This window comes from Cupressus sempervirens, chromosome 2 (assembly GCF_028749045.1).
Source record: "Cupressus sempervirens isolate cs-2001-9-10 chromosome 2, ASM2874904v1, whole genome shotgun sequence".
Classification (NCBI taxonomy): domain Eukaryota; kingdom Viridiplantae; phylum Streptophyta; class Pinopsida; order Cupressales; family Cupressaceae; genus Cupressus; species Cupressus sempervirens.
Genome location: NC_143119.1, coordinates 196,036,612 through 196,047,159, shown reverse-complemented (window position 1 = coordinate 196,047,159; position 10,548 = coordinate 196,036,612). Strand labels below are relative to the sequence as shown.

The following is a 10,548-nucleotide window of genomic DNA, read 5'->3' as shown; positions in this document are numbered from 1 at the left end:
GTGGCAGGGTTAACATTGCATGTTATCCCATCTCACAATTTCTTTTTTTGTTTGTGTAACTACCTCTAAGCAATAGAGTCTTGACAAATCATCATGTTGTGGTGAACAAGAAGATGAGAGATTAAACATCAACTAGGTGTAGGAGTTATAGGTGGGTTAACATGCACTTTGGCAGGGGTTAACACTTTGAGTTAACTATTTTCACTATTTTGGAAAGTGATTGTCATGCCCTTTCCTAAATAGCATAATTCACTATTTTGGAAGGCTTTCTTTCTTGCCTTCTTGAAATAGTGACATCGAGTTGTGACAAATGGGCTTGTGCCACATGGTGTTGGGTAAACTTGTGTGTTATCCCCATTGTCACCATTTTGCAAGGGTCATTTTTGGTGACCCACAAAATCATGAAATTGATGTTGCCTCTTCCATCGTGCATTGGGAAATATACTCAAGTTCTTCATTGATCGAGTTAGCTCAATTTACCCTTCACTTGAGTGACTCAGTTCTGGCTCAATTTGTTCTTTAACTGAGTGAACTTGGTTTCCTATGTTGTCAAGTTGGCTCATTTTCTTCTTTGACCAAGCTGCAGGTTAACACACATTTTTTTGGGGGGGTTAACTTTTGTGCTAACCATTTTTTGTTGTTTCAAAGATGCACTTTCATGCCCTTTTCAAAATAGCTTAATTCATTATTCCAGAAGGCTTCCTTTCTTGACTTTCTGAAATAGAAAATTTTGCTATTTTGGAGAGCTTATTTTCAAAAGATATTGATTTTTCTCTAAATCATATCTATTACAAGTTTAGAAAATTATGATTTCCAATTTTATTAAAATATAAATATTTCTAAAATGTTGAATATTACATAAGTAAATAAAAAAAATTAATAGTTATACTTTAATGATAATTTTTAGTAAGTATATATTAAAAAATTATTATTATTATTATTCATGTCCAAATGTATTATTATTCATTTAGAATTATTTTTTGATAATTTTATTTAGAATCATTCAATTTGATCAATTATCCACATTATTTTTAACTACCAACAAATTAAATCTATATATGTTTCACAATATTGTGTTTTTAAATTTAATAGTTTAAATTTATGTCTTGTTAAAAATATTTAACTTTCACTATTTGATATAAAATATAAATTTTATGATAAAAATTTTATACAACTCTTAAATATTTATACCTATCAAAATTTACTATTGTAAATTCAAAATTATCTAAAACTTTCATCTTGGAAATTATAATAAAAAACATACATCTTTAAAAAAAAATATTTATGAAGTCATTTTAAATTTTATTACTTATATAGTATATATTTCTAAAACTAAAATTGCTACAAATAAAAAATGGAAAAAATATACATTTTTACAAATAAAAGAAAAAAATTAATATTTAATTAAATTTTAAATATTATATAGTACATTGCATATTTTCTCTATTTAAAAACATTATTCTAATTTTAAAAATACAATTTATAGAAGGAAAATTTTAATAGATTTATTTTTATGAATTAAACATGTTAAATGAAAATTAAGTTAAATATTGGAAGGGTATAATAAAAGATGAGATGCTCGAAGAAAATTGGTACATTCATATTCATTATTTGTCTTCATTGTATGAATAAGACTTGTAATAGTTAATTGAAGTAGAGTGTTATCAATATCTTATTTGTAATATCTTTATTGTGTGCATTATTTCAATTTCAAAAAATAAAAAATCAAAATCAAAATTTCTCAAAGTAGTTTTAGAGATCTTAGTACTTTCAATCAATCAAGAACCTAAAAATAAAACTAAAATTATCTTATAGTTGCTAAATCATTTTCAAACATAATATAATTTAATATTGTTAAGGATAAATTTCCTTAACTCACAAAATAAAATAAAAGCATGGATTGAATAATTGAAAAATAAAAATAAATCATCATAAAAAGAATTTTTACTTATGTATCATTTCTTACATAGTGTCACAACAATTTTGTCAAAGGAAACATATCATCATGGTAACCCTTGTGACACTAGGGAGAAATTTCATCCAACTTTAACATACCTTTATGCCTTTTTTTTTTCATGCCCACTTCACTTCAAGTTTTTAGGGCAGATTGCCTACCTTTAAAATCTTCTTTCTTTTCATCATCTTTATCATTTTCTTTGATTGGTTCATTAGACCAAACCTTCTATTATTTCATTTAGGCAATGAAGATTTTCTCCTCTACCTTCGTATGAAAAAAAAGATATCTTACTCATTCTATAAAAATGGGCAACTTTTGTCCAATAGACTCAAAAATAGTGTTAAGATACTCATAATTATAAAGACAATTTTAAATGTATAATGAAAAACATGAAACCTCCAGATAGATATAAAGTAATGCTCATCTCATAGCACTACAACCCTCATTAGATGATCCTTACAATAAACATATAATAGTTTACATCTCAGCTATAAAATCTACTATGAAATGTTATGAGGTTTCAATATACTTAAAATTCATTAAGAAACTTCTTTTCACATTTTAAATAAATCTAAGAAACCATTTTATCAGATAAGCAATATGTACTATGATATAAAGAAAAATGTGTCCATATTACTATTCCATGAAATGCATGTAACTACCACCTCAAATATTGTTGCATATCACCATGCCAGTTGTGTTGTTGAACCCACTTCCTACATATTCCGCGTTTAGGGATCTTAAATTGTAAAATTGAAATATATTAAAAAAACATGAAATAAATTTAATCATTAGGACTTATCATGCAAAGAACGGATATTGCAAAAATGCAAGTGTACATACTATCGCCTTCCTAACCAATATTTCAGAATTTGCAATATATGCATTAGACATTTGATTTTGAACTGTTATTCTTCAAAACTAGATTTTAGAAGCCGTAGGACATGATTATTTTAAAATACAGGAGGCATGAATTTTAAATATGTTGGATGAGATAATTTTAAAATATGGTGTGCAAAAATGGAATTAAAAAATAATAATAATCATATCTAGTCAAAATGTTAGTTTAATTTTTGTTGTCTTTGTCATCGCCATCTAATCCTCAGTTAGTAGGCCCATCACAGTGCAGATGAAATATGATTTTTTATTATGTATGGGGCATAATTATGACATAGCTTACCATGTCACTTTTTGTGTCAGGATAGCTACATCTAATCAAATTTAGGTCACACTTATAAGAAAGAAGGGACAAAGAGGAATGGGGTCCATGACTAATAATTGGGCACATTGGTGGAGCACAAAAAGTGTCATGGATCATGCTTATTCCCAAAAAATGATTCTAGTATATTTTAACTAAAAGGGACTTAATCAACTTTGAATAAAGACTTACTATCATTGTTGAACAATCATACATTTTATTTTCACCCTAAAATGAAAAAGGACATTTTATAAAGAACATTACCTCATAAAGTTGAAATTGCATAAATACTTTGAATAAATACTTTTTAGAAACTATGGATTGAATAGTTATTCCTGAAAAATTAGTAGATTTTAATTAAGAGAGAGAATCAAATAATGATCGTAAATCAATTTTATTTCAAGATTTATGGTGGATGTTAAGACAATTATATTATCCACTATACCAAATTAAATTTGGGTTACACTTATAATAGAGAAGAGACAAAAAGGATTGGGGTCCTATATTAAGAACAAAAATTGGACACATTGGCAAGCACAAAAAATATCATGTATCAATACTTATCTATTATTGTTGAATAGTCATTAAACACATTCCATGATAAGTTGAAATTGTTAAAATAGACTAGAGAATCTTCCACACATTACATCAACTACACTAATTTTCTCACCTTGCTTTCTTCCAATAAACAAAAGTGAAAACCAAAGACCAAAAAAATATATCACCATGGTATTTTCAAGGGTGCCCACTATGTGTACTCCCAAGTCCCAACTTCCCAATTGATCCTTTTGGTGTGAAACATGCGAGCCAGCAGAGATACATTACGTGGCTCAGTTAGAGCCACTATTTTTGGCAATTGTATTTTCTTATCCCAACCATACAACCATTGAAATTGCATGTCTACACGTTAAAATCGGCAACTGTATTTTCAGACTATGAAGGAACACTTGCTTAATGTCAGACATCTTATTTTCAACTCTCACAGAGAATAGTCATATTTGTAAACAGGGATAACGTGACCTAATTTCGCAAGTTAGACATTATATTATTCATGTAACAAGCATAACGTGACCTAATTTCGCAAGCTAAACATTATATTATTCATGTAACATGCATAACGTGGCATGATTGAAATTGTGCCTAATTTTTCCAAAGTTACATTGGACAACATCATACATGCAAATGAGCATATGTGGCATAGTTGGAGTTGCTATTTCATTTCAGACAAATAAAAAACACAGGCTGCCACTGTATTTAACACTCCTACAAATATGACTCCCCTGTCTTTTCTCTTGATTATAAAGATGTATTTGTCTCGACTCTTGAGTATACAACCAGGAGGTTTCCCACGTAAAACAACAGCCCCCCATAGCTACAGTTTACGCGGTTTTATTTTTTCCCATGTAAGGGCTATAAATTGTAGTGGATGACATTCTTCACCACAACATCGTCCTTGCTTTTAACAATAACAATAATGTCTCTGCCTTGCTCTACTCCTTTGCCTTCATATTCCACTGTGGTTGAACAGAAGCTTATATCATTTCATAGGCCTTGTTCTATTTCTATTCATCATAACCCTGTCACCAAAACATACCCATTACGCCTTAGAGCTCCTATAGCTTCAACTAGAATCATCAAAATGGCTTATGTTGGTACTGATGATGAAGGCATCACACGTCGCACTAGAAATCATCACCCCAACGTGTGGGATGATGACTTCCTTCAATCTCTCTCAAAAACATATGATGTAAGATTACTTTCACCTTGTTTGTTATGTTATTGCACTCCTTATCTTCTGGGGCTTACCAGTCTTGTTGCTTTGTTTTTCTTTTATGGTATTATCAGGCTCCCTCATATGTTCAACGAGCTGAGAGGCTGATCGAGGAGATAAAGGACATGTTCAATGCTCTTCCTCAAAACACTTCATCTTCAGATGATCTCTATAAACGTCTTTCTATGGTTGATGATGTTGAACGCCTTGGAATTGACCGCCATTTCCAAACTGAGATAAAAGAAGCTCTTCACTATGTGTACAGGTATTAATTAAGTTTCTACTATATGTGCAATTGGAATCATTTGTTTTGAGTATATTCTTTAATCTGTTATATTACAGGGTGTATTTGTTTGAGTGCAAATTTTCTTTTAATTAAAGAATATAAACTATTAATATCATCAAATTTCCACAATCTATTGGTAAATGTGAGAATATACTCAAATATAACATATACTTTTACAAAATTTTAATTTTGGGAAAGAAAATAAAATGAATTCTTTTATTTTGATGGCGAAGCTATTCTTTAAAAAATTAAAATAAGATTTGAGGAAAGGGTGGACCGCTTAAACATCACACACTAAGGCTTGATTCCTACACTAAAAGTGTTAAATAGTCAAACTTGACTAATTTTTTCAAGCTCAATTTCTTCCTTTATTTTTGATGTTTAAGGCTGGCTAGGAAAGAGGGGTTGTCGATGGGTTCAAAACTGTTTGGTGAAATTACAAGCGATCAAGTCTTTTTGAGTGCAATATGTCAACATCATAAGAGACGAGGTCGAAATTGTGCTTGATGCAAACTTGGCAAAGGGAACACTCCTCTGTCATTAGCTCTTAATCGAAGAGGTTCCTGCTTGTGGCTCGTGCTCTTGTCTTTGATAGGTACACTTCTACATGTTATAAAATCCTCCATCCAAGAAAAGGGGAGGTGTGGAGGCTAGAAATGAATAATAAAAATGACACGTGGCTCCAAAAACTATTTTCTTTTGTTTTTTCTCTAATTTTTTTACAAGAATTATTGTTAACAATTTCATTAAAAATACCATCTAAGATGTATGTTAAAAAATAAACATCAAAGTTTAATTATCAAAAGGTCAAAAGCATTGCAAATTGTTGCTAAAAGGCAGCTACATTAAGACTTCTTCTTTTACTCCATTCCTAATATTTGTAACATGTGGTTTGAATAGTAGGTATTGGAATGATATCAATGGTATTGGGTGTGGTAGAGAAAGTCCTTGCATAGATCTTAACACCACAACCTTGGGTTTTCAAATTCTTCATCTACACAGATATGGTGTCTCTTCAGGTGATATTCACAAATTTGTTGAATCATAAAACAATTGTTTATGTTGGTTTTTTATCTTGTGACTTAATGGCCTTTTATGATTTATGAATTATTTTTGACTTAATTATAAAGGTTATGATCATGTATCTACCAATATTTTTCTCGTCCAATAGGTGTACTTATAATTCCTATTAATAGAATGTTCACACCAATTCATAGAATAAATGAATAATTTATTTTTAAATGATTGAATTTGGTTTCAATGTTTAGTAGAATATACTTTAAAAATCGAGTAGGCACTCTTGTAATTAAATTATAAAGCTAAAATTGCGAGAAAAAAAATTGTATTTTCCAATTAAAAGATTTTTATAACTATTTATAAAGTATAATTTTCCTTCCAATTTTATTAATTATTATAGTTGAAATCTCAAAGTACCAAATATCAATATTAACTATATTACAATTTATATTAACAAAGGATGGAGTTGTGTCTAACTTGATGTCATATCAGATATGTTGTCATAGTTTAAAGATAATGATGGGAAATTTGTATGCTCAAATATTCAATCAAATGAGGATGAGTTAAGGAGCATTGTAAATTTATATCGAGCTTCACTCATTGCATTTCCTAAGGAAAAAAGTTCGGATGATGCCAAACTCTTTTCTACTACATATTTAAAACAAGCTCTACCAAACAATAATAATATAAATATTATGAAAGAGGTATAACTGATAAACTTAAATATATTTCTTCATATTAATTATACCAATCTATTTATTAATGCGAAATCTAATTTGTATGGTGTCACAAATTAAATTCAATTAAGAGTATGGTTGGCATACCAATGTGCCTAGATTGGAAGCAAGGACTTATATTGACATATATGGAGATGCCAAGACAATGAATAGGTAATCTAATATCTTGTAACATACTCATGATATTCTAATTCAAAACATTAAGATTTTTCATTTATTTTTAAAGACACAATATAATTTTGTATTTTAGTAGAAAATAAGTTTGTATTTCTTAATTTTCTTAAACTTGTCTAAGATATTCTAACACGATAATTTGGAATTATTGTAGTATTTTAAACTCAATTATTTTGGAACTAGCAAAGATTGACTTCAATATGATCCAATCAATTCAACAACACGAACTTCAAATACTCTCAAGGCAAAAATTTCATGCTATGAAAGATACTATTTTAGTTTGCTTCTTTAGTTATTGATAATGTTATTTATTGTTTGATTACTAGAAAATCATATTTATTTAGTAATGTGTGAATGTTATAGATGGTGGATAGAGTCCAGCCTAGCTAAACTAGAGTTTGCTTAACAACGCCATGTGGAATTTTATTTTATAGCAGCTATAGTATGTACAGAGCCAAATTATTCTACTTTTAGAATTGGGTTTGCAAAGATGTGTACATTTCTCACTTGCTTGGATGATGTTTATGACACTTATGGAACTTTGGATGAACTTAAACTCTTCACACAAGCCATCAAGAGGTATGTAGAACTTACAAGAAGACATGAAACATATGCATGCTAAAAATTTAGTTATTATTTGTATAGGAAACATGGTTTCCATGTGACAACTAATAGATTGATAATAACATTAAGTAGACATAATATGTGATTAATGACAAAAAAAAATAGTAATTAGACATGCATTGCTTTATCTTTCCATATTTGTTATGCACTTTCCATATATGCATATTGTGATAATACATTATCTTATCCTTAATGAAGGTGGGATTTAGCATCCATGGAAGGACTTCCAAAATATATGAAAGTGGCATTCAACGCCTTTGATGAGGGTGTAAATAGCATGGCTCAAGAGGCTCAAAAAACTCAAGGAAGAGACACACTTGACTATGCGCGTAAAGCTGTATGTGTGTGAAAATAAATAATTCTCCATATGTGTATTTAATATTATATCAGTGTAGAGACTATGGATAAAGTATTTAATTTAACTAATATATTAATTTCACCAAAAAAAATCGTATTATTTGAATATACATTACTAATTATCTCATATATAATTCATTACAATATAAGCCATAATATGTCAGAGTAAAATAATTTAACAAAAGAAAATATTTTATTTCAAAAGGAAATGAGTTATAATATATATAAAATACACTTTGCCAATGTGTTACACACACACACACACACACACACACACACACACACACACACACATGACCTCTTATTTCATTGTATGCCACAAATGTATTTTAAATAAATTATTTTATATATTTTCTATTTATTGTTGATAATAATAATCTATAAAATGGAAAATTTATTTCAAGTCATTAAAATCTAATTCTTAATGTAATTAGAAAAAAAAATTGGGTTGGAAAGAGATATACATTGGGTTGGAAAGGGTTTTCCCATTACTTGGTATTTTATTTTTGTTGTTTACCTTTTTATATTTTCTTAAATCATAACCTTATAGTACTAATATTCATTCCTAATTTGCATCATATTCTAATCAATTTACCCTTTTGACAATGTCTAATCATATTAATTTCATCATTGATCCTTTTAATCTTTTCAATTAATTCAGCATACCTTTTAGGGTAAATAACCAATACTTTATCCTCTATACTAAGTCATATGTCATATGTCATAATAAATAAATAAAATTTATCTACCCTTCTCTAAAATTATTTCAAAATAAATTTTTATTGTTCACTTTTTCAAATGAGAGAATTATTGAAAATTTAAAGGTCCAAATATTCCCTCTTACTAATTTTCCTCCACCTACTAATTTAACCTGCACTTCCTATATTCTATCCCACACCTTCCCTTTCCATTTTCTTAGTAGTTTAGCCTCCCTTTAGAATCACGTTTCTCTTTATGCATTGAATCTTGTCATAAAATCTCATAAATATGACAATTTCCAATTGCAATATGAGACTTTCCAAATTGAAACTCTTTGATTTATTATAGCCTTATCATTTACCAAAATTGAGTTCTCATGCAATCTTGACCTGATTGAGTTCGATCTCATCCATTAAATTTGAGTTCCAAATTTTTTAAAACTTTCCCCATTGTTCTTATTTATCAAACCACAAACTTTCAAATATGTTTTCATTACTGCTAAAAAATCTCTTTCATTTTTAGATATACTTTGTCAAAATGTAAGAAACAAACCATCAATTTGAGAAGAAATAATGTGCATTAAATTCTAATTGAGATGGTTATTTATTTATTTAATTTCTATTCCATGCACTTTGTCTCAATTGCTTTAATGGTTTGATTAATATTTAGGTTGCATGAGTAATTAGGCTCTGTGGTGATTTATTATACGCAACATTTTTTATTTGAATTTGAATAGTTTAATTTTTTAATAGAGTTTTCTAGTAATTTATTTACTTCAAATTATTAATGTTGACTTTGAATATTTTTTTTGTATAGTGGGAAGCTTGTATAGATTCTTTCATGCAATAGGCAACTTGGCTTGCAATAGGGTGTATACCATCTTTAGAGGAATATTTAGAGAATGGAAAAGTAAGCTTTGGATCTCATGTTGTAACCTTGCAACCTATACTATCATTAGATCTGCCCATCTATGATGATATTATAAAAGAAATTGATTATCCATCAATGTTCAATGATTGTTTATGCTTGGCCCTTAGACTAAGAAATGATACAAATACTTTCAAGGTATGCATATAAATTTAGACAATTCAACAAAATTTTCAAAATATTGTATTTATTCATTCATATAATTAATTAATATTATTTAAAAGTGATTAATTTAAAATTTGACAAAATTATAATGGTTTTATTGAAGGTTGAGGCAGATTGTGGAGAAGCCACATCTTGTGTGACATGTTATTTGAAAGATAATCCTAGATCTACTGAGGAGGAAGCATTAGAGTATCTCAATTCTTTGACTAATGAAAAATTCAAAGAATTAAATTTTGAATATTTAAAGCTTGATAATGTCCCAAGAATAAGCAAAGATCATGGATATGCAATATCAAAAGGCATCCAACTTCTCTACAAAGAAAGAGATGGAATCAATGTCTCACGCATTGAGACAAAAACTCTTATCACCAAAACCATGTTCGAACCAATACCTATGTGACATTTTAAATAGATTATATATACATTGTCAAGAATGAATTAGTTTCCTTTTATGAATCTGAACAATGCTCAAGTAGTTTACTAATTCTTTGTACATGAGGATTAGACACTTTAACAAAGTAATAGTTTTATTTCAAAAATATAGTGTGTTTGATTTTGATGGCAAATTTTTAAATATTATTTTTTATCCCATGATTACTGTTATCACTTGAAATTTACACCCTTATAAAGTTGAAC

The 10,548-nt window shown here is 28.7% G+C and overlaps 1 pseudogene; it reads left to right on the top strand.

Moving 5' to 3' along the window:
• The first annotated feature begins 4,629 nt into the window (after positions 1–4,629).
• On the top strand, positions 4,630–10,312 carry LOC149571749 (alpha pinene synthase, chloroplastic-like; annotated as a pseudogene).
• Positions 10,313–10,548: the final 236 nt, after the last annotated feature.